Genomic DNA, 23,967 nt, shown 5'->3' with positions numbered 1-23,967 from the left:
AGCTGCTGCTGCTGCAGCTGCTGCTGCTGGCGGCCAGGGTGCGCCGCGTTCGTGTTTGTGATCGCTATCACTTGTTGGTCAGTCCATGCCGCACAATCGCTCCACAGCAGAGTGTATTCCCCATATATACTGAGGCCTTCCTCACATTTGACCTCCCCTCCCAACGGGGCCTGCTCCCAGACAAACAGAAGCGGCAATATCCAAGATGTCTCAGCTCATCGGCAAAGGCATACATAACATGGGTGGGGCGCGGGGGGGACCAACGCTCCCCGCGGCTCCCGCCTTAAAGGGGAAAAGATTGCCTATCGATCCATCGCTAAATATTCAGCACGGGATTCTGGCAGGGCGATGGCGAGGCCTGAAGGGGAGTAGCAACCCCCCCCCACCACCCTTCTGTCAGGATTGGGGAGGTGCTGTCTCATCCAGCAGTGGAACTCGGCACAAACAAACCGTACTCTTAGGTGTTGTCGGTAAAGTCACTTGATACAGCAATCGTGCTGTGACGGTTCCACCTGAAGACGGAAGCTTGTGTTGCCTCCGAAACGTCGTGATTTTTTATTTTATTTTATTTCTATTATTAGTTTTATTAATTTTTATTTTATTGCTTACCTACGTGACTTTACCCAAAAAACCTAAGAGTATGAATCCTTGCAGTCACGAAAGCTTCAAATCTAGAACAAGCAGACCGAGCAGAAGCTTAGCGGCCCAAGCAGGCCAAGGAAATCCGGATTCAGGAAAAAACAGGGGTCGTCTCAAATTATAATCCTAATTACCACAAGAAGCTAAGTAGCATAAGAAATAAATTAATCTCTCTCATTTCCATCTTGTCTGCATCTCTCCTCTCTCATCTGACTACGACATCCCCAATTTTGTCCACAAATTCCCATACGTCATTCCATCTAGCATCCTCATGTCTATGCATCTTCTGTCATATCACGAGGATTTTCGTTTGAAATGGGCCTTCCCCCCAAATGGCTTGGAAAACACCATGCTCGTCCAATCAGGGCCAGGAGCCGAGGTGGAGAGACGGTAACTACCTCGCCTGGTGTACAGGAGGTCGTGGGTCAATCCCGATCCTGACGCCTGCTGTATATTTGCAGTTTGCATGTTCTCACCGGTTTTTCCCTCCACATTTATGAACATACCTTTAAAGCATTTGGCTGCTATACATTTTCACGTGATAAGCCACTTTATTGGGCTATCATTAGTCGCTTCTGAAAGACGAAAAAGAGGCCAGCTGTATAGCTCAGTGGGAATTACCTGGTCAAATAAAAAACACCAGTTTAGTTTTCAGGTGCCGGGAGTCGGGGTGGCCGCAATCGGAGGCCGCTCCCTCTCGCTGCCTCGACTCCACCGGGCACCGGCGTGGGCTCGGCCCGCGGTTCCCCGCGACACACGGCGGCGGCGGCGGGCCGAGCGCGGAGCGGCGGTGATGGAGGGTGCGACGTGACCGCGCTGACAGCTTTATACTTTCGGCTTTAAGCCGCTGATGTGTTATTAAATGTTCCTGCCAAAAGCTGTTTCTGTAAGAAAGTGAGCGAGCAGATAAAGTTGGCGCCGGTCGTCTCTTCACTTTTGCCCATAGCAGATCCAAGGCTTCTGATAAATGCAATCTGCGATTGTGGGTCTTCGTCTTTTATTTATTTCATTCAAAGAATCGCACGGCACGAGGACAGTTTTAGGAGTGTGTTCATTCCAGTTCTTTATATTCTGATTGTGCGGCGGTAAATATAGAATCCAATGCTGATGCTATCGAACGGAATGAATTGTTATAACAATACTGTGATGTATACCTTCAACAGGGAGAGAAGTGCTCGGCTGGCCCGTGAAGGCAAACTGCTCTCTGGGACTGCTGCTTGCGTTAGAGGAATTGAGACAGTGTTTAGGGAAAGAATCCAACATGGCCATCATATTAAATAGGTAATTAGACAAATCATGGACTCCAGATTAGCTTATGTTCCCTGTAATGTTGCTCGTAAGTTCTCCTTTCTCCAGAGAATGCACATAATTAAATAGATTTGCATAACATTTTAAACAGCCATCAGCATTTAATTAGCGTGCCACTGCAGAGTGCGCTTTGCCGCTCTGTGCGAGGCGCCAGATCTACATTGTAAACTGCTAATTTACAACTGTTTCATTACCAGCTGCAGCGGCTCATTTAGACTTCATAACGCAACTAAATGGCAATTCATTGCGGCACACCGCTTATTCATCAACGCCGCACAGCTGGGCTAAACAGCGCCCATCAAAAACATAAATATGCTTAGCGGAGGCCGCAATTCCCCCGATATTGTTCGGGGCGCAAAAAATATGTCTCGGGAGATAGTTGCGGATGACGTCGCGCCGGATCGGGGTGGCATCGGATGTCATCATTATCATCATTATCATCATCATAATCCTCATTATTATTGTTGTTAAAACGGACGCACCGAATGCCGACTCCGATATGAATCGTTCGGCGTTCCCAACGCGGTTGATGCAGGGGGCTTGCATTGCTTTGTTTTTTCACCCCTCCCCCCACCACGAACCACCAACCTTCCTCATCCCCACAATGATTCGTTTTAAAATACGTTTTAAGGGAGAATTGCTTTTAAACTAAATCCATCTCTGAATTGAGGCCAGTGCCTTCCCATCACATTAAAATGCTGCGCCGGACGTTAAGCTTATTACGGCTTTATAGCGCTGATACGTCGCTGCCGAATTAATTTTCCGAACGGCCCCGATCATCGCTAAATACCTAGGGGACTAATCATAATCCGCTCTCTGCCCACGTGCGTTCGCCGGCAGCTGTGTGCTCCAATAAAACAAACAGCCGCTTTCACGCCGCAGCCGGCTCCGTGATGGCGAGCCTAATTGAAATATTGTTCGGGTGTCGCGCAGATTACATTAAGTGGCAGCCTAATAATTTGACAGGGGAGTAATAGAGATGTCCGGCACCGCGAACCCCCCCCCCCCCCTATCCTCCTCCTCCCCATGAATGCAAGAAATGAGGTGTGATCGCTAACAGCTGCTTTTATACCCCGACGGCCGTGCCGTCTGCCGCGAGGCGTCACGCGACGCGCCGTGCGAGATGATCCCAGCGCTCCTCCGAGAGCCCCCCCTCCATCCACACCCCCCCCCCGTATCCACTGTGAAACCTTCAGCCGTTTCCCTAACGCGAGCAGAGAAACATCATGCTTTGTCACGGGGGGAAAGGGAAGAAAGAAATGTCACGTAAATTGGAATTGCGCGCAGCATCTAAGGGACGCTGCTGCCCTGGTCTACAGCCGGTCAGCGCTGCCACTGGACTTTGCAATCCCCAGAGGTCAGTCGCAGTTGAACCAGCGGTGCAAGATTCGGAAATCCCACATACCGCGGCTGCATAAATGGGTAACGAACCACACTCAGTCGATGGGCGGCAGGTCGCGTGTGATGGGCCAAAGTGTCGGTACTTTCACCTCCTTTTTTTCAAGACGTCTGGCCCAGCGTGCAAGGGCAGGCAAAAACAATACCCCCCGAGTGCAATGGCAGGAGCAAGTCACGTCGTGGTGATGTGCAACTTTACCTTTCACCGACGACGGTGTCCTGGGTAAGCTGCGTCGCTCTGGCGCGAGGCACGGGAAACACGTTGAGTCGGTCGTGTACGACACATCGCCGCGTTGAGCTAATTGTTACACAGGCAAATGTCGTGTCAACGAGGCGTGGGTGCTCATTCGATTCAGCGTTCGCGTTTATGATGTTTGTAGCTACGTTTGTAGTTCACGGACTGTTATCCAATTGAGCGACAACTTTCTGTTGATCCACCGCATATGGTAAATCCACTGCTGGATGAAGGCTTCTAAAAGCCTTGGCGGATATGAGAGTTGTTTAACCATACTTCAACATATATCATAAACATATACACATATAGACCAACATGTTTATCCCCTCTTCCATTGAAGAAGATTAAATATTCACATCCATTGCTTGAAATGGAAAGTGTTGTGCATTCATCGATTTGTGAGGCTCCACGAAAAATGACGAGTGTAAGCATCCATTTGGTAAATTGTATAATTTGTCATTTAACAATTGAAACATTTTTTTCGGTGAGATTATGTTTTATCGCGTGCACTAATACACGATTCACTTGTTTACGTCTGCAAATGGGCCCGTCAATAGTTGTTTTTCTTCACTACTTTGTGTCATTTCATATTCTTAATCAATTCATGAACTGTATCGCCAGAGCGATTTGTTAGTATTGCCATTTCCCTTAATCACGATCATGAATCGAGCGAAATTAAAACTGCGGCTTATTGGCGAGACAGCGCCGAGCGGAGTACACCACGCCGGACGATTTCACGGCGCGCTCACACTTCACACAACCATCTGCGGGAGCGGCCGTTGTTTTAACTCCCGTAAAGAAAATAACGCAGAAAATTGTGGACAAAGTAAGCGAACGGAGCAGCGGCGACCTCGCGGCATACAGATGAGCTCGCCGGGCTGGCGGCAGAAAAAGGGCCCTTTGTGCGTGCCGGGGCGGACCATGGCTGGCGTTAAACATTTACCCACACATCTCGGAGGCCCCAATCTGCATTTTTATTATTGGGGCCAAACAAAGGGCCCTTGCTCGGAGTGATGTACAGGCTGTACATTTCTATTTCATTTTCAGAGCCCGTCCGAAGGGGCCCCCTGATGGGGCGAGAGGGACTCGGCCAGGCCACGATTTTGTACGTGCGCATTCAGAGACATTGATGGCTTGCCATTCGCGTCGGCCGTAGCGCGAGCTGTTCGTTAAAATATATATTTTAGTACGTGTTTGCGAGTGTCAATTTCTTTTCAGAGGCTCTTGTGCGTACGGTTTAGAACTCGTTCTCAACTCGCGGCACAATCGCGCGCAAGTATTGCACAGAGGCTAAAGCTGTGAGCATCGACGGTGAACTTGGCTTCACATTTGTGCGGTTCGAGTGGCTGTAGTTGTATGATTGTTTGTGTGCGTGCGGTCAGAAATTGTTTGAAAATGTAGTCGAAGAACGGGAGCTTGAATCTTGCGGTAATTCAACGAGACAGCAATGTATCTACAAATCTCTGGTTGAACTTCCGCCCCTGATCCCGTGCCCTTTCGTTAACTGCCGCCACGACAACAATCCCCCAGGCAGCCCGGCCGCTGCTTAGCGACCCAGTAGGGTCTTCAGATCAAATGTGCCCATCAATCAGAGTAAACTCAAGTCCTTCTCTCCACATACCTTGCAATGCTTTACCTGGCTCTTCACTTCCCCACTCAAATTGAACCAGCTTGCTTTTCCCACTACCCCCCCCCCCCCCCGCACGCCAATCAGCAGCCCCAACTTAAAATATTGCTGCAAACTTTCACCGTGTCACCATACTCCTTTGGCCGGCTAAGGGCCTAATGTTATAAATTGGCAAAGCAGCCAAGGATCAAACAGGTCAGACTCGAGCGATAGGGCTGAAGAGGCAGTGGGCTGCTGTGGGTCACTTGGCATCTTGCCTCTCATGTTTCCTGTGCAGAATGTCACCGGCACAGCAAGATCAGATGCTCGGCAGATAAGGGACGTTGATAAATATATAGTTTTAGGAAGCGATAAACAAAACGTCAACTTCGAAGGTGAAAGATACGCCGGGAAATCACCCCACAAGTGCAACTGCTAGAAATATTATGGCAATTCTGGTTTCTTATTTTATTTATTGGTGGAAGGTAGTGGAGATAAATGCGTATGCGTTTTTAAAGGCTCATTAAAGAAACAATTTCGTCGTCATCTTCAATTACGATGGTACCTATTGGTCAAATTTATTTGTGATTTTTTTTTTAAACAAAAAGCTTTCTTGTTTGATATGAAATGCATTTAAAGGATGAATTTATTGGTCTTTAATGCTTTTTTTCCTTTCCTCTCAGCTCACGGCATTCTTAGAATAAGTTGGATACATTTCATTCGTCCAGGCAATCTGTCTGCCTTGTAAAATGGCACCGCTCTTCCTAAATGTAAAAAAAAGAGAAGGACAGAAATCACAGCACGCTATGCGCACACATCGCGTGATTTATTATTCTAAAATTTATCACTGCCCATTTGCGCATTACCTGATGTACGCTAATGTAGTTTGCACAGGATGCTTTATGGCCTTACTGCGCCAGATATATATTCACGGAGCAATAAATCTAGTCTTCCTATGTCGACTGAAAAATGCTACAGCCGTGACTCTTTGTAAAACTTCTGCCTCCTAAATCCTGCTACTTTTCCCAGCAGCATTTTGACTATTTTTATGGGATCATGTATACTATTATGTATACCAGGAAAATGTCACAGACACCATACATTTAAGTTTAACGAAACAGCTGAGCTTATGTCCAGTCGTAAAATGGGCTGCAACTCCAGAAAGTGTTAACGGTTCCACGGGTCCTAACTGCCCTTGGTTGCCCTGTGGCTTGAAAAAAAACTTTTGATAGGTTTGCAAACGCAATGGAATCTTATTTGGATGCAGCAAGCAGCAGTGGATTCTGTTTAACTGTCGCCACTTTGTGGTTCAGAATTTATTTTCTCACCTGTCACTGTTGAATATCACAATCACCAAGAATTTAAAATTTAATTTAAACAGTGTGCTTATTTGAGCAATCATCAACATAATCAGTTTGATTTCATGCTAAATGGCCACGCTTTGATGGCGTAATATTTAGCGGTAACTTTTTTTTTTTTACCCCACAAAATCAGGGAAGAGAGTGACTTCCATTACTCTGCTCTGACCCATAATCACCACCGTTATTATAAACCGTTGGTGGCTGGCGCAATTTAGTCCGTAATAGCACGGAGGCATTTTGTTGGAATAATTTACAGGGACAGGGATCAGAGGTGTGTAATGTTTGGACAATACGTTAACGCCGATGGCTCTGGTGTGCCCAGCCGTGGAAGGTAAGCGGATATGCTCTGATTTAGATCATGACAACAGGAACAGCCCTATCAATTTGTTACTATGCGGAAGCTGCCAAACCGCTCACAACACGCTGCCTTATGCATTAAACATGCGGACAGCCGGCAAGGATAGTGGTTAGCGTGCTCGTCGCTGGGCCAGTTTGCTCAAGGCCCCACTGTTTTGAGTACATAAGTCGCTTAGCATTGGGAGTGGGGGATTATTTGGTTGGGCTTCAAACATATTGCTGCATGTCTTCCAAGAGTACTGCTTTATTCGCTATGCTATGGCAAGATTGCGAGATTGAAATCCCGTTTTGGGGGGGCGGTCGACTCGACCCATCATCCATCCGTGGTTGATAAAGTAGATATCACTTTGTGTGGAAACTCATGAGCGATCATCGTAACAGAGAGATTGGCAACCGCAATCGATGGGAATGTTAAATATCCATCGCCGGCTCATGGCCACCCCACCGACAGATGCAAACACCGCGACGGCGCTCGTTTGAGCGTTCGAACGCATTAACTTGCCATGGCAAATTGAAACCGAGGGTGTCCCTTTGCAAAACTGATCTACAACTACTGAAATTAATGGACTTCCGTTTGGCTATAAATAATTATAATTGAAGAGCCATTTGCCCGTTCACTGCTGGATGGGGGCCTCTCCACGACACGTCGGCCACGGGGGGGGGGGGGGGGGGGTGGTGGGGGTGGGGGAACCCAAGGCTGGCTCAGATGCCACTGGACACTTTTGTTATCCGTGGCCAGAAGTCTCACTTAGGTTGCTGGTTTCAGAGTGTAGGACACTAAGCACCGTGTCACCGATCCACCGGGTTTCCAATGAATGAAATTGAATTGAGATGCCATCTAGCGCTACGAATTTAACTGGCTAATCACATTCCGCACAAACCAGCTTTTAATGTGACGGCTGATTTTTAAAATCATCAGTTGTTTTGACACATTTGGTATATATTTACGTGTGTTTTGCAAAGTGCACGTTCACATTCCTCCCCCATTAATGAGACGCTGAGAGTCGAAGCAACGTGTCAAAATGTTTATTTTCTGTGAGACATTAAATTATATGAATTTTGATAGCCAAACTAAGGCTTTGAGAAAGTCCAACAGACCCAGGTGTGATTTTGTCTGTACCTGCGATTTAACAAAATTAATGCATTGGTGGTGCGTGTGAGACCATACGTTTATTTGTTCTTTTCACTTACAAACTTTTTGACTGCCCTACACATTTCAATAAATTATTAGGATACCCAAATGAATGCTTTTTTTAAATCCTGGTTTCAATTTGTGGACATGGGGGACATATAATTCGATTTATAAAGCGTTACATCGTCCCCCTGGGGTAGACCTATGGCGCTATGAACCTGTTGACCCCCAGTTCTATATCCGGCCGCAGGGAAAACGAGTGGCGTGTGATATCACAACCGGTCCTGGGTATCTCTTCACCAACCACCAAGCCACACTGACCGGCATGGTGAAGTATAGTCAAATACCAAAGAAAACCCCCATGACCGACACAGAATGGGCAGAGCTTCATCCACCAGCGGATTGATAAATGACCGTCTCTTATACAATCACCCGATGAAGTGCTCCAAAGTATTTTTTCTCGAGGTGTACCCTGCATTGTTTGGCATGACGTTTTGCGCTCCCTCAAAGCACGTGGAGCTGAAACGTCGGTCATCACGCCGTTCAACACGCGGCACAACCCGTGCAGCAACGACCGCAAAAAAGACTTGCGCCGAAAGCATCGGCCCTTCGAAGTTTCTGCTGGGGTGCCGTGACGCCGGCGCGACGACGACGACGATGATGATGATGGGGCGGCATGGCCCTGGCCCTGCGACAATTGCCTGAGTCCTGCGGAGGCTGCGGGTTTTTTTTTTATGGAGAACGCCACTGCGCCGCTCGCAGGGAGGGGAGAGCGATCAGATGCTGCGGGAGAGCGCACGGCGAGAGTGATTGCTCGAGTGATTTACCGCCGCATTTGTAAAAATCGTTTCTCACATTCGCAAAAAGGAAAATGCCCCGTAGCTGAACATAACTCTTTTTATTCCATCGGAAATTTTTTTTTTAACGTCGTTCATTCGAAGTTCTATAGAGACAGTTGTTGTTGTTGTTGTTGTGAGAAAATGCTTAAAAAGTGGATGTGTTAATATGCAGATTTTTTTTTATTCGTACCTCCAATTAGCACGGTTGGCTACGTACGGCGCGAAAGAAGTTCAACACATACGTATTGTGGCTTTTCATACGTTACACAGTGATGTGTGGCATGTAATTATGCAGTGCAGTTATCAAACCGTAAGAAATTATAAACCACAATTTATAGTGCGATTTGCATTTAAATTTAATTGCTCGGGTAGTTTAATTTAAAGTACCTTCATGATTGAATGTTGCATCAGCATTTAAATAGTGAAAAAAAACACACGCGCACACTTCACCGCTGAACCCATTGTATACATGTCTGTTTAAACTGTCTTAGTTTTGTTGCATGCGATGTTGGTAAGGATGACGATGTCTCGCTGTGGTTTGGCGTTAACTTGCAGAGAAATTTTGTCCTGCCCGCATGGGTGTAAGTTTAGTTTGAGAGCAGGTTTTTTTTGGGGTGGGGGGTGGTCTTGCTTACTGTCTTGAGCACAAAACTAACTCTGTCCATACATCATTAGCTTCTACTGTAACTGAGCTAAAGTATCTAAGTGAATGAGATAATGTACATCTAGAGATAATTGGATTCATTAAAGTGTAATAACCACTTTGTATGCAATACAAGTATAATTGGAACACATTACTCACAAGCACAGAGTAACACTGACTGATGAATAATTTAATCAGAGCTAATTGAATTTTTCATAATATTAAATTTAATTAGACAGTATACTGCAAATTACAATTCTTTGTGGATTTCCTGACCTCGAACGTATTAGCATCATTTTATAGCGCGCTAATTTGGGACAGATATTATTAATGACTTGGAGGCATTATAAATCAATCAGCAGTGTGCCAGGAGGCATATTGCACACCAATAATAACATTAAAGCATATTGGAATCTGCACGATACTTGTCTGGCAATCGTTTTTTTTTTACTAGGGCATTTACCCATAATTGGACATTCCCTACAAAGTTTTCATTATGCTGTTTAATCTCCTGACGGATATCGCTCAGAGTGCCCGCGTCAAGAAATTATCTTTCGTGCAGATGTTCATGGGCATTCGGGCATTCCTCGGCGTGTGTGACGGGAACGCAGTGTATGCTGGTCTCAGGACGAAAATGCGACGAGGTAAATGTCTCCCCGCTCTGCTTGGCGAGGGAGCAGAGGCATGTGTGCCGTTGCAAATAAGCCACAGATACTATGAGACTCGAATGATTCTCTATTGTTGTCCTTGGACAATAAAACATATTAAAGCGCTGAAGTTGCGAGGCATCACGGGTTTGTTTGGTTGGGATGTGCCGTAACTCCCGGCGTGTTTTACCAAAGGGAATGAAACGGCCCCACAATGGTGATGCTACCACCACTTCAAATTTTATTTACTTGTACCGGTTATTTTTTTAAATCGCAGGACTAGACTTGTATGCATCGCAGGGTGGTAGTTCATTGTTCTGTGTGGTCCTTCGCTAACTGTACCGTGTTCACTTATTAGGACCCTTTTATAAAAAAAACACACCCGCAAACCTTTTTCGTAACACATAAGCATAGCGCTAAATCATGGGCGATGAGTTATACAATTGCAACGAGGTGCATGTATGTATAAAGACAGTGTGCGTGCGTATATACAAATCGTGCTAAGACGGGCCCACTTTTGACTGTGCCATGTGGCTATATTAAAATGTGTGCAGCAGATGTGCAAAAACATGACCTGGCATTACGCTTTCAGTTTGCTGTGCAAAGAGTTGCCACGAAGAAGTATATTGAATGCAGTCTCCCGCGCACAGGCACACTTATTACTTCCACCAGCCTCTTACAATCGGGTTACAGACATTCCTCTGCATGTGGATGGAATTGTACGACTTCATTACTCTATATTTCCGTATCATCGCAGTCGGCCTTGCCTTTGTGACCGAGAGGTCGGGTTGAGACATTCGGTCAGCCCAAATCGGTGACACTCTCGTGTCGTTACGCGTAGCACGGACGTCTGCAATTCGCCGGTGATCTTCACCCCCAGTGCGCGTTGTCGCAGGAGGCAACCAACGGAATCCGTCTGGCCGTGCCAGACACTATCACCTGATGGCTTTTCCAAACTCGGCATATACAGGGCGATTCATTTAACGTTGCCCGACTGAATTTCTAATGACCCCTCGCTTACATCTCAACAGGTGATTGAACGCTATATTGTGCAATCGTCGGGCACCATATCTTACAGAAGGAAAGTGTTAAAAGATTTAATGCGTGTGTCGAGATAGGTGGGAGACATGAAGAGGCTTTGAAACAAAATGTTGTTTCCTGTTTAATTTATATCCATTGCTTTGGTGGGGTATATATATATACATGGATCACCCTGTATAGTTATCGGTTTACACTTTTAGGTTATATTTAGGTGTATTTTGACACAGGTGAAACCCATTGGGCAATAATTGCTAATATTCAATGGAGACCTGTTTAAACCATAGACAGCTGGTTCCAGCAACAACAACAAATCGTGTTTGACTTTTAAAAATTCCTTACGAAAGAGGAGTTTCCCCCCCCCCCATGTGTTATGGTTAGTGTGTGTATGCAGAGCACAGCACGCAAAGAAGAATCGAATGAAGAACGAGGGACGGTTCTTGTTTTCTCATCGCGTGGGTTCCTGTCAGAGAAGCAGATGTCTCTGCGGATGACAGTCCCACCTTGACGCCCCGTGTCAACGCTAAGCGCACTCCATGGCCAGGTGAGGCTGGGGGGAGCACAAGGGGACGGTTGGTGGATTGGTGGGTGGATTGGTGGGTAGATATATGGGTGGGTGGATGCATCTTCATCCCACAAGTGGGGTAAGATGTGGTGATGATCAGGGATTCATTTCACACTTGATGTTTTCCAGAACGCTGCTAGGCTTGCCTTGGAATAGGGATTGTATTGTCAGCGTAAGGCACTACCACTAGATTTCAAGGTACACCTATCCGTAACAATCTTAGCACTGTCTTTAAGCACATTTGATAACCCTAAGACCTGTTAACGCACGTTTTTTCAGACCACCACTGCAGACACCACACAGACACACACACACACACACCACAGAGACACACACACCATCACCACATACACCACACACACCTCCATAGTGTCATGTGAAGAGAATAATGGATGTGGCGTGCCAAAATACATCCCCGGAACATCGTTCTGTATTGTTCCGGCTGACATTAAGCACTGCTTGGCGTTCAGTGGTGGAGCTGCCGACATTGGGAGCCCTAAGCGGACCAACTATTTAGGGGCCACCTTGTAAACACTCATTCCTAGCAGCGGCTTCAGCCGCACCGAACCTCACAATAATAATAATATCCAGGTGCCTGCCTTGGCTCCTCCCACCCTCAACCAGTATATATACAAGGACTGTTTTCTTGGAATTTCTCTTACTTGATACAGCTATCGTGCTGTGACGGTTCCACCTGAAGACGGAAGCTTGTGTTGCGTCTGAAACGTCGTGATTTTTATTTGATTTTTATCTTACTTTTATTAATTTTAATTGTAATTTTTTACCTACGTGACTTTACCGAAAAAAATCTAAGAATATGAATCCGTGCAGTCACGAAAGCTTCAAATTTAGAATTGTAAACACAAATCGAGATGTAAGGAGAGATGCAGACAACATTGAGAATAGTGACATCATTTAAATGATCCATAATAGAGATTTTTTTGGGGGTTTGGTCGTGTAAATATATAATTGTGTCGTTAACACCCGCTACCACCACCCGACACAGCCAACTCGTAAGGGTTGTCACGTAAGCAGAGCGTGCCAATTCGTCACAATGCCAATTCGTGACGAATTGGCAATTAGGGCATATTTGAATTGGCATGCTCTGTTTACGTGACAACCCTTACTAGTTGGCTGTGTCGGGTGGTGGCGGGTATTAACGACACATTTATATATTTACGCGATCTAACCCAAAAACAACTCTTATGGATGATATTGGTCGCTAGAGCCTACGTGTTAAACAATTTCAATTAGCTTGTTTGTTGATTGGAATTACAATTTGAGATTATATCTAATTCCTGTTAACCCCTTATCAGTGCCCTACCTTATTACAGACCAATTCAGACCTTATTTGTCACCCCGTTCCCGTATAAATTTCAACGTTCATCCTACAAAGTCCCACCACAACGGGAGAAACACAAACAGACAATTTACTTGTGCCCGTATTGAAACGGCTGTACGCCGTATGGAGCTCAGCACTCAATGTCCCTGTACAAGAATGCGGGGTACACCGTGTGGGTGGACAGCTATGATATTGATACACCTACATACTTGTTTGTGATTCGCGGCGCACCCCGAGCTGCTTGGGGCGCCAATCTTTTTCTTGGTTCGCTTCTGCCGATCGCCCGCCGCCCCTGCGGACGGGGGGGGGGGAGAAGCGTCTGTCGGATATTCTCCCCGCTCGCCCACGGGCCGATCGGAGACGGAGGGGGAGCTTTAAAAGCCTCATGTGGGGAGCCTGATCCCTCGCCTGGTAATTAATTAAAGCTCACGTTTAACTTAATCAATTGAGCTAAACAATGAGTATTAGGGCATATTTGAAGACATCGCCGATTGCCACCCGTCAAAACAGTGCGCCGAGACTCACAGCAGGGACGATTGCGCTTGTTCCACCTTGGTCGGAGAAATTGTACGACACCAAACATTGTTCTTTTTCGAGCCGCTCTCGTGTCGCCACAATCCCCCTTTGCAATGAGCTTGGCGCAGCGCGTAATGAGAGGCTCGCGCGGGTCCTCAGTGTTGCGTGCGTACTCTCAGTGGCGTGCTTGTACCCGGCGTGCCTGCTCCTTTACTAGCTGCCTTTGTTTTTGTTTCAAAGAAACTACCAACGGTGACTTTAATAACATCAACAACAACAACGCCTACCTCCGATTTGTCCAAGAATGCCCTGGCTGGCGGTGTCACGTGATTGCACTTACTGCCGGGAGTTAACAGAGTGCAGCGTGCGCAAAGTGACCGCGCCATGCCCCAGCGTGCCACTCGTGTGCGTTGACACGCACTCCATGCGGAGCGTGGCCAAGACACCACCACCAACCCCCGGGCTTCCTGGCAAAAAAAAAGAATCGGCGGAGCGCGTTCGACAGCTCGGCTTGTTAAGTATATGCGCAAGCGAAAAAAAAATCCCGCTCAAAAAAATATTTTTCCAAATGGGACGTTTAACAATGGATTTCATTGAATGTGGCAAGGCTGCAAAATATTTTTGCTTTGATACCTAAGCTTATTTTGAGAACTCGAGTGCCTTTCATGAATTACGCCTTGTTTTGTTTTTATATTTTGCTTCGAGTTAAAGACCCACGTTATAGATTTATCACGCTGCCTACAAGCACCCCGTACAGACAAATATCGGACAGGCAATCCGTACGCACCACGGCGAACGTTAAATTAAAGCACTTTAGTAATAGCACACGCGGCTCATCTGTCGTTCCTGGAGGCAATAGCATATACAATAAAGTGATTAAGGCATATGAATGATACTCGGTAAGACTCTGTGGGGTTGGGTGGGGGTTGTGGAGGGGTGGAAGTAGCTGTGCATAGTGGGGGGGGGGGGGGGGGGGCAGCCGGGAGGGGCTGCAGGGTGACCTGGGCAGCAGCTGAAAAATTATCTGGCAGAGTTCATGACCCCAGTGCCTGGCGACCGCTGGACATCTAATGCCGCCTTATTGTGCAAAAAAGAGCCAGTGGTCGTGGCTGTCGCGCGACACACCGCTGTGCGACAAGTGTGCGCGGGTGGGGGGGAGGGCACTTTTGACCCGGGATTTTGGCAGACTTTATTTGGCCCCAGCAGGATAAGGCCGCATTAAGGTGGCGAACATTAGCTCCGCCGCGCGGCCGGGGTCAGGCCCGTCGCCTCTTTCACAAGCAAGCAATTGAGAGTGCGCAGTCAATGCGACTCTGATTGGCATTAGTCAGGCCCCCACTCCGAGTTATCGTCGTTATAATTATTCTCTGTGTTCGTGCACATGCGTTTGAGCCTTAATTTCTGTACATTCAATAGTCTTAAATCTGATTGATTAAAAACAAAATTACCTCTACGCTGTTTCACATTTAAACTGTTAGTGACAAATATAATCCGTCGATAAAAATTTTTGTTTATATTTCAGCCGCTCACCCACCCCAGTGCTCGATGAAAGCATCCTCCTGCCTTTGAGTGCGAGACATCTTTCACTGTCTTCTTGGTTCTTTCGGTAAAGTCACGTAAAGGGAAGTAATAAAATAATAAAATAAAACATAATAAAATAAAATAATTCTCACGACGTTTCAGCTACAATGCAAGCAGCCGTCTTGCGTTGTAGCCGAAACGTCGTGAGAATTATTTTATTTTATTATGTTTTATTTTTATTATTTTATTACTTCCCTTCTACGTGACTTTACCGAAAGAACCAAGAAGATGGATCCCTGCAGTCACGAAAGCTTTAAATCGAAATCTTTCACTGTGTTACACCGCACGGATCATGGGAGATCGGTGTCGGGAGAGCCCAGGGACTGCCTCAGATATCCACATGTCATTGATGTGAGTTGTGGCCGGGAATCTAACCCAGGTTTCCAACTTAATAGTGCACTGCACTAACCACTCTGTGTGTGTGTATATATACACACATATAATATCATTAAACATCTCTATTAAAGGATTTTATTTTAGTCAGCAAGCAGATGTTTGAATGCGATATGTTAATGGTTGATTCATGGTTAAGTATAAACTTTAGGAATGCATGTTATATGTCATATTTAATATGCATCATCGGGGAAAAATTCATGGATATTCAACAGAAATGTCACTAATTTCTTGTCTTTCAATGGCAGCACACATTGCTTTATTGTTCAGTTAACCTGTTATTCATTGTGCGAGTTAACTTATACAGCAACTCCGTAGCTTAAAGCCTTACCTCTTGGCGGTAATATTAAACGTATTAAGCGTACATCTTTGTTGCTGCTGCTGCTGCTGCTGCTATAATAATCATTACACAACGCATTATTGCAAACACTACAGTGGGCCGACGTGTAAAATTGTCTGCATTTCATTAGCGGAATCGGCCTGCAGGTAAGCCAGACAACACAAAAAACTCATCTCAGTGGTCATTTGCCTGTGCCTCTGTTTGTGTAACGATACAATGAGTCGCCTATGCCGATCCACTTTGGAAAAAAAAAGATATCCCGTCTCAGAAGTTTGTTTCAATGCATTCCATCCAGCCTGCTCTCATCCCCTGTGACCTCTGAGTATTTATTTAAACTCGGTTGCTCAGTGCAGACAGGGCCCGAGACTAATAATCCCGCTTCTTCCCAATAACCGTTGTATTGAGATGCTCACAAAGGCGGTGTATTTTGTATCGTAATGCCTCATTGAGGGGCACAAAACCCCGCGCTTCAAACACTGGCCTACGAAATTCTCTCTGTATCATACAGCAACTGGGTTCTTATCTGGTTACAATAACAACCTTATTGTGGGTTGGATGGACGCATGGGAAAAGCTCTTTTGCCATTTAAATGTTTTTTGTGCGAGAGGCTTAACAAGCGCACATTATCACGCTGGGACTTGTCATTTACATCTGATACCCTCGTGTATCACAATTTTCCATAATTTGTGTCTATAATTTACGTTTCACCACTCATCGTTTTATTCTTTTGCCGTGCGCATTTGTAACTGTATACCGCAAGTGTCAGATTCCATGACGTTGGCGTTTCTTGTTTAAATCGTGGTTCGTGCGTGTGCGTGTGTGTGCTCACCCTGAACGTCACACTTTACTCACGCCACCTCTGCATGAGCCGGCTCTTCGCGTGCATTCGGCTACTTTTGTAGCATGTATAAAGGCAAATATCCCCCGTATAGCCTTAACAGACTGTAGGGGCAAGTGCTGTTAGCGAGCACCTATGAAGGCCGACAGGGCACGCGAGGGGGTAGGTGGCCAGCATCACGCCCGACCGCCTTTGTCTCCCCAGTGGCGATGTTTAGACACCGCACCAGGTACTCATTTGAGGCTGAGCCGACCAAGGGGAGGCCCAGGACCGGTTCAGATAATCGTCACTGGTGTTGGCCGTGAGCGGGCATCAAACCCGGATCGCCGGGTTTGTAACGCAGCGTATACACACACAACACATATGTGTCAAAATCATTTAAGAAACAGGCATCGTTGCAAAGAATGTGCATATATGTATAAAGGACTAACAGATGGGACAGGAACGATCGAATAATTCCAACTTCCTAACTTCTCCTGCAGCTGAATAAACACACTTTATGCGAGGCTGTTTTATGCAGAGTTGAAATGGCATTGAATGGCTGCTCGGATGGTAATACATTCCTTTGTTCGCAGCCTTGTCACTCATAGTCTGCACCACACGGGCAGGAAGGAAACAAGGCGATAGGGGCAGAGGAATGGCGTTGGAAGGCGTCGGAGTAACACCGTTCAGCTCTGCATTACCGGTCTCGTTAAACGGACAGGTTATAATCTCGAAGCGTGCGCTGTGTCATCAGCAAGAGCTCGTGCTGAAATTACAATTCTCCGAGTAGTTTTACCACTCGCCGCCGCCGCCCGCGTCTGGAGTTTGCGTCGATGGCGATGGCGATCATAAACTTTGTGTCGGCTTTTCGCTCACGATTTACATTCATCCATCGCATCGCACGATTTATATATATCCATTCGAGCAAGGCATAGAGGGCAGGTAACGCAGCCAAAACAGCTAAAAAGCAAAAGACATAAACCACTCCTTGAGCGTCATTAGGTCTCGTGGGCGAGGGCCGTACATAAGCTCTGTGATGATGACAAGTCGAGCGCGAGAAGGATGTTTTTCTTGTCCGGCAGCCTCATTGGAAGGAGCAACTCGAAAGGCACCTGAGTCACCGCGGCCTTAGGATCACAGTGACGCCAATGTCGTCACATGTCCGCACTGTTCGCGCCTGCTTTGTTTCTCTGCCCCTTGTCAACCCTAGCCAGCACCTTTAAGTTATCACACTTTTTTTGTTAGTTAAACCCTATCATGATTTTTAACGCTTTACGACTCAGCGTTGAGGCGTTCGTGCATTTTGCTCTGTCCGTCTGGCAATCCGTAATGGGGTAGGGAGGATGGTGGGGCACGATAATTATTCTTGTAAAATTGTTTAATCTGAACAAATCTCTTCTAAGAGGTGGTGTTGCTGTCAGGAACTTAGCCTGTTGAAAACTGGCCACATCGATGGCAAGGGTTGCCCACGACTTGAAGACACAAAAACCCTGACAGCTTTATCATCAGCTCCCATCCGGCTAAAATTCAAAACTTCCGAAGGCAAAACGCATGTGGAAAAGAGTAACATAATCCCTGCATAGGCATCATTTTTTTCCAAACTTGTTTTCATTGGCTCCGCTAAGTTATTTTGTCCAATAATACACATTATTGATTTTCACAAACATTTATTTTTAGCACCCTTTGATTAGATTTCCCATTTTACGAGTGGCTCAATTTTTATGTAAATGTTCAGCGGTGCCTGCCCCCGTGTGAATAAATGAGAGAAGACGACTAAACGGGCTCGTGCTTTTGTGAGAAACAAAAAAAGGCAAATTGAATACTGTAGCTACTTTTTTTTTACGCTCCATATAGCAAACCACTGTAACCTGCACTTCCTTTAGCGGGAGGAATAGCAAAACTACACGAACTCGAACTCCTGAAGCCGTCTCGTCATTTGGCATTTAGCTCCCGAACAACATTGCCGTCCGCAAGGTCGGAATAGAAGGCATTGCTATTTTACCAGCAGGATTTCTCGCAAAAGAACTGGCAGCTTGCTTCGGGAGGCTGAAAAAAACCCCAACTGACAGCCCATTGTCAAGCTACTGCCGAGTGAATGCCTCCCCCATGCCGTGCCAATCACGATGGTTGTTTGACCATGCTTCAACCATGTCCATCAGTGCGGGTTGTTGTTTTGGGACCGGTTCAGATATCGCCGCACGACTGATGTTAACCGTGCCTAGGAATTGAGCTCAGATCACCGGCTTCATGACGCAGCAGCGCCCGTTCACTGTGCTACCACTCTACTCCACTAGAAGGCTACGAATGGATTTATTTTCACAATTGACGCACCATATTCTAAATATAGTCGTCGATAAAAAATACGAAAGCATGGCATGCACGTTGAGTGTCATCATCAGCCATGATTAATCCACTGCTGGATGAAGGACTGTCCAAGCCGTCACCATCTCTCACCAAAGCTGCAATGTAACGATCCACGTGTATCTGCACACGGGATATTTTCACCACTCCATCTCGACTGTGGATGTCCTCCTGGTTGCATTTTCTCCTTTGGCTGCCATTCCATTACCAGCCTTGTTCGTCAGCCATCTATTTCAGATTTTTAGATCATCCCCATTGTGGTACAAATGTAAAATGTCTTCGAGCTAACAAGAGTGATTTCACATGACACCACTTTTGTCTGGAAAATCCTGGAAGCGACGTAATAAATAGGGATGTCACTTCCTATATTTAGATTAATCCGAAACAAAGCGACATTTATTTTTCGGGACACGAAGACTTTATTATCTAGGCCTAAGGAACACATCAATAATGAAGCACATGAAGGCCATTCCTAATGTTGTGGTGGTGATGTTGATGGTGACGGTGTGTGTTGCTCACAGCCTGGTGAACTCTTCGACATGGTGCGACGGCGTGGCGGCGCAACGCGACCAAAACTTTGCTCGATGATCAAGAAAGCGACGAAACCTCCTCCCTGCTTATCCCACCCAACGAGTCGAGCGGTCAAACGCACCCATTGGCAATTAGTCAGCCTCACAATCTCCTGCATAGAGCAACCGTGAAAAGGGGGTCTGGGAGATCCATTAAAAGCGGCCAAAGAGCAGCTACAATTTATGGAGAATAACATTCCATCCCTATTGTGAGCGCGCCTGCGGCTGGGTATGTACGTCATTTTCGGGCTTCTGGGGAGCTGAAAGGGCCTCAAAGATTGAAACTACACGTTAGCATAAAAATGCAGTCGAGTTTTAACGCGTTTCAAAATCGTACAAAAGGACAGCGCTAGCCTTTTGTGGAAGGACCCTTCACAAAGAGGAGTAAGTTTGAGGAGTACGTAGAAAAGTTCAAAATAACAAGAGTTATAGCAGCAATGGGCTTTGGCAAACAGGTAAATGTTAAGTCTCTATTTAAATAACCGGTGTTGATTCAAAGTCTGCCGATGGGAGAAAAAAACACGTCACAGCAGGATGTGTGGATTGTACTTTTGAAAAGAAATACCTAATTGATGCCTTTACCCGGATCGGCGTGGATGATATCCATTTTAATTTATAAAAATGTAAGCCACTTAGCATCACGCTGTGTGTATTTTCATAGGCTAAGTGCATCGATTTCCATTGTCATTTGTAATCGGCAACGTGCTACGATATATTGCACTGTTGCCAAGTTAATATGCAGAAATAGCAAAGTCATTGCCATCATGCTGTGTTTGCAGTCCATCCATGCTTGGCCTGAAACGCTGATTGAGCTATATTTTCGCAATAAAAAATGAGGTATTCAATTATTTAAATATTGACTCTGTGTAATGGCATCTGACTGTGAGTATTAAAAGATGTCAGGAGGTTAACAGAGCACATAATAGGCACTGTATGTAAAGCTGACGCGACAGTAGACCCATTAATAAAATTAATGACAGAACACGCTCATGTGCTGGTAAGAGCTGGAATCTACAGCTCTTATTAACCTGCTGCCACAACGGAGCACAGCTCACAGCTTCAGACAACATTAGGCCAAGCTTTATGTACAGCATTTAAAGCGAAGGCAAAATTAAACACATCTATATGTCTGCTGTAATGTGCGCCTGAGCATCCCAATCCATCCATCTCGGCGTTTGTATATGTTAATGTCCACGTCCGTGCATGATCGCGTGGGGGTGTGTGTGTGTATTTGTGAGGGCGTGTGCGAAGCTAAGTTATAACCGTATCTCTGCGTTGATATAATCTTTATTCATTACGGCTATAAAGTCGGGCGAAGAAACATACCGCCGCGAGATCGGGGCATCTGTTTCTGTGAATACGGTATGTTTAACAGCTTACTTTGATGATACTCCCTGAGCAGATAATACGAAGATAATCCCCAATATATGATTTCATATTTTAGCATATTTCATAAATCTTATTATAGAGGATTATTCTAAGATATTGCCATATGGCACAGCAGTCTTATCTCCATCCTCTCCAAAAACAACTTATTAAAATAATTGTAAAGGTTCCTCTGTAGACTGCATCTTTAATGTTTGCTAAATACGAGAAATGCGTTATGCTTATCGCTGACAAAATCATGAGTCTTGCGCGTGCTTGTTTATTTTGTAAACGTTTCATAAAATTGGAATTTGCATTTAGGACAGAGTACACGCACACATATGTATAATTTTGAATTCTGTTGCTGCAGGATAAAATTGAGCGGAGAAAAATGGGCAACGTCAAAATGTGTTTTTGTCTCTCAAAAACACAGCCAAGTGTGGAAGTGTACGTGGAAATCACTTGAATTGTAAGCGTACCCCGGGCATACTATGCAATGTTTCAGTTGCTCTCAATGATTATACTGATGACACTGAAGGCTGGTTATTATGTTTGACAGGATAGCACTCTATGGAATATGACTGTCTGCTCGATCCGACACACATCTTTTTAAGGAGAACACATTTTAATTTTAACGCATTTCTTCGCAGCGGTTATTTGATCCTTTCGCGACAAACGACGATGACGACGACTTTTATTATTATGACGTGTTCTCACCGTCAAAAAGAAAAATAGCGGCTGAGTTAAAACACATGTGTGGACGCACGTGTGTGGACACGCGCACGCGCGCGAACACTCACGCGCATTGCTACAGGGACAGCCGCCATTTTAACGTCACGGGCTCAACGTCCTTTCTCCACTTCTTGTGTAAGTGCCTCACAAAAATAGTTGTGTAATGAGGTCTGAATGATTGTGCTGAAACTTGTTTCTTTTACATGCTGACCCTGCGACCTCCATAGAGCACAAATATTTGAAACCTAAATGAAGTTGCTGGCTGACTGGCTATTTGCCCTCCGATTGCCTTGCGTGAAGCGCGTGTCAGACCCTTTGCTAATTTCAAACAGTACAAAAGGACCTTTGCGATCCGTGCTGACGGATTTTTCAATATCGTCACCCATTCTGGGAAATGACGGACAAAGTGTTTTTTGGGTTTCGGGAAAATACCACTAAACAAGAGAAAAAACAACGCTCACACCTGGACAATGTGGTCCCCAGGCGTATTTTTCCATCTCTCTATTTGAAGGTCAATAACAAGCCTTTTTGTGAGTGGCCTACTTCCATTGCATGATGTGCTAACATCTTTCTGCCCCAATATCAGAAAGGAATTTCGCACATATAGGCCGGGTGGGCTGATGATTGGTGCAGCTGCTCAGAATTGACCTCCTGACTCCATTTTTAAAGCATGCAGTAACACCATCAGCTTTCAATTGAGATTTGTTTAGATTCATATAGTTTAAAAGATTCCGCTGTCTTTGGATTGTGAGCGTGTTAGGAAAGAAAAGAGCCTTGTCTGATAAAAAAAAACATGTTTTTTGCTCATAGCAAAGGTCCGTAAAACAACAATATTTGTGTAATAGAAAGTGCACGGATTTGAAGGGCATATTTTTGGGTGTCAAATTCAATGCGAAAGCATCGGTGGGTGATTTAACACCATAAAGCGGAAATGTTAAAGCAACCCGTTAAAAAAATATCTATAATTACAAAAGCGCGCGCATTCATAAATAAACATTTAATCAAACAGACGTAACTAAGGCACTCAAAATGCAGGCAATTACTGAGCGGCGTTTGCTACAAGTGCGCCGGCGAGCGCTTCTATTGTCCGGAGCACATGTGTGTCTGGCGAGCGCTGTCAGTCTTCTGACACCCATCCCATGTCCCCTGTCGCCGGCGCCCGACAGCGAGTAAATCCTCCCATCACCCCCACGCTTGCTCCCCTCGCACTCTTCACGTCGGCAGGGGCGGCGGGCGACCCAGGAGACCCGCCAAACTCAATAACTGACCAGCGGCGAGTAATCGCTCCGCGGCAAGAATAACCAAACACAGAGAAGGCGCGCGCAAACTTTTAATTTTATTTATTTATTTGCTTTGTTTTTGTTTTTGCTGCCCCACTTTTTTTTGGGGGGGGGGGGGGGGGGGGGCGGCCGGTTCCTGCAGACCGAAGCCGTTTTGGTGTACGATGGGTAAAAATAATGAAAGGAAATTCAAGTAACGGGATATTGTAAATTACACCGCAGAAATCTTACGGTGGCTTTTCTGATGAACTAACGGCACAGCGAATCACCGTTCTTGCTGTCGCTCGTTATGTAAATCGGTCCTGACACTGCGCGCCATGCTTAATGTCCTGTTGCTGAAAAAAAGCTGTTTTTTCCCCCTGCTCAAGCAGAGCCGATGTTTTTGCAATAGTGGGAGCGCAGGTCCCTGAAAGAGCAGTTAAACTACAACATTGCCCGACTTGTATATTTTCTTTAGCAGTTAGCTGAAACGCAGCTCGAAGCCCTCCCCCTAGTCCATGCGGCGAGGTACTGCGAGGCACAAGCTCACGCAGTGGCCGTGCTACGTGGCGCAAGACTTTGCAGCAGGTGCTGGAAATTCGGCGAATACTCGCACCACTCCTCAACTTGATGTGGGAATGATGCGAGGGGGAGTCCCCGTGTCCCCAGCTCAATTACGGCCCAGGTTTGCGTAATACGCACAGAGGCCCTTTGCAACACCAGGTTCTCATTATACAGGAATGTGAGATGGCTATGATGTCTCACTTCTCCCGATGTCAGTTTTCAGCAGGACCTGATGAACTGACTCAAGTGAAATGTGCAAAAGTGTCCGTTTCTTACAACACGTAATTTTTTTTCTGTTGCACAAAGGGTTATGTTTGGGACTCTGGTTGTTTTTGCAGATCCTCAGCCTAAACATCT

The 23,967-nt window shown here is 45.9% G+C and overlaps 1 long non-coding RNA gene across 1 annotated transcript; it reads left to right on the top strand.

Moving 5' to 3' along the window:
• Window positions 1-3,430: 3,430 nt before the first annotated feature.
• LOC133340417 (uncharacterized) lies at window positions 3,431-20,127 on the top strand. Its single transcript, XR_009754903.1, has 3 exons — window positions 3,431-3,568; window positions 11,585-11,747; window positions 19,643-20,127. It is a non-coding gene; the product is annotated as an uncharacterized LOC133340417 (long non-coding RNA).
• The last annotated feature ends 3,840 nt before the right edge of the window (window positions 20,128-23,967 follow it).

This window comes from Lethenteron reissneri, chromosome 9 (assembly GCF_015708825.2).
Source record: "Lethenteron reissneri isolate LAM-NWPU_2019-01 chromosome 9, ASM1570882v1, whole genome shotgun sequence".
Taxonomy (NCBI): domain Eukaryota; kingdom Metazoa; phylum Chordata; class Hyperoartia; order Petromyzontiformes; family Petromyzontidae; genus Lethenteron; species Lethenteron reissneri.
Note: the sequence above shows the minus strand (reverse complement) of the source record. Positions and strands in the feature narration are given on the sequence as shown.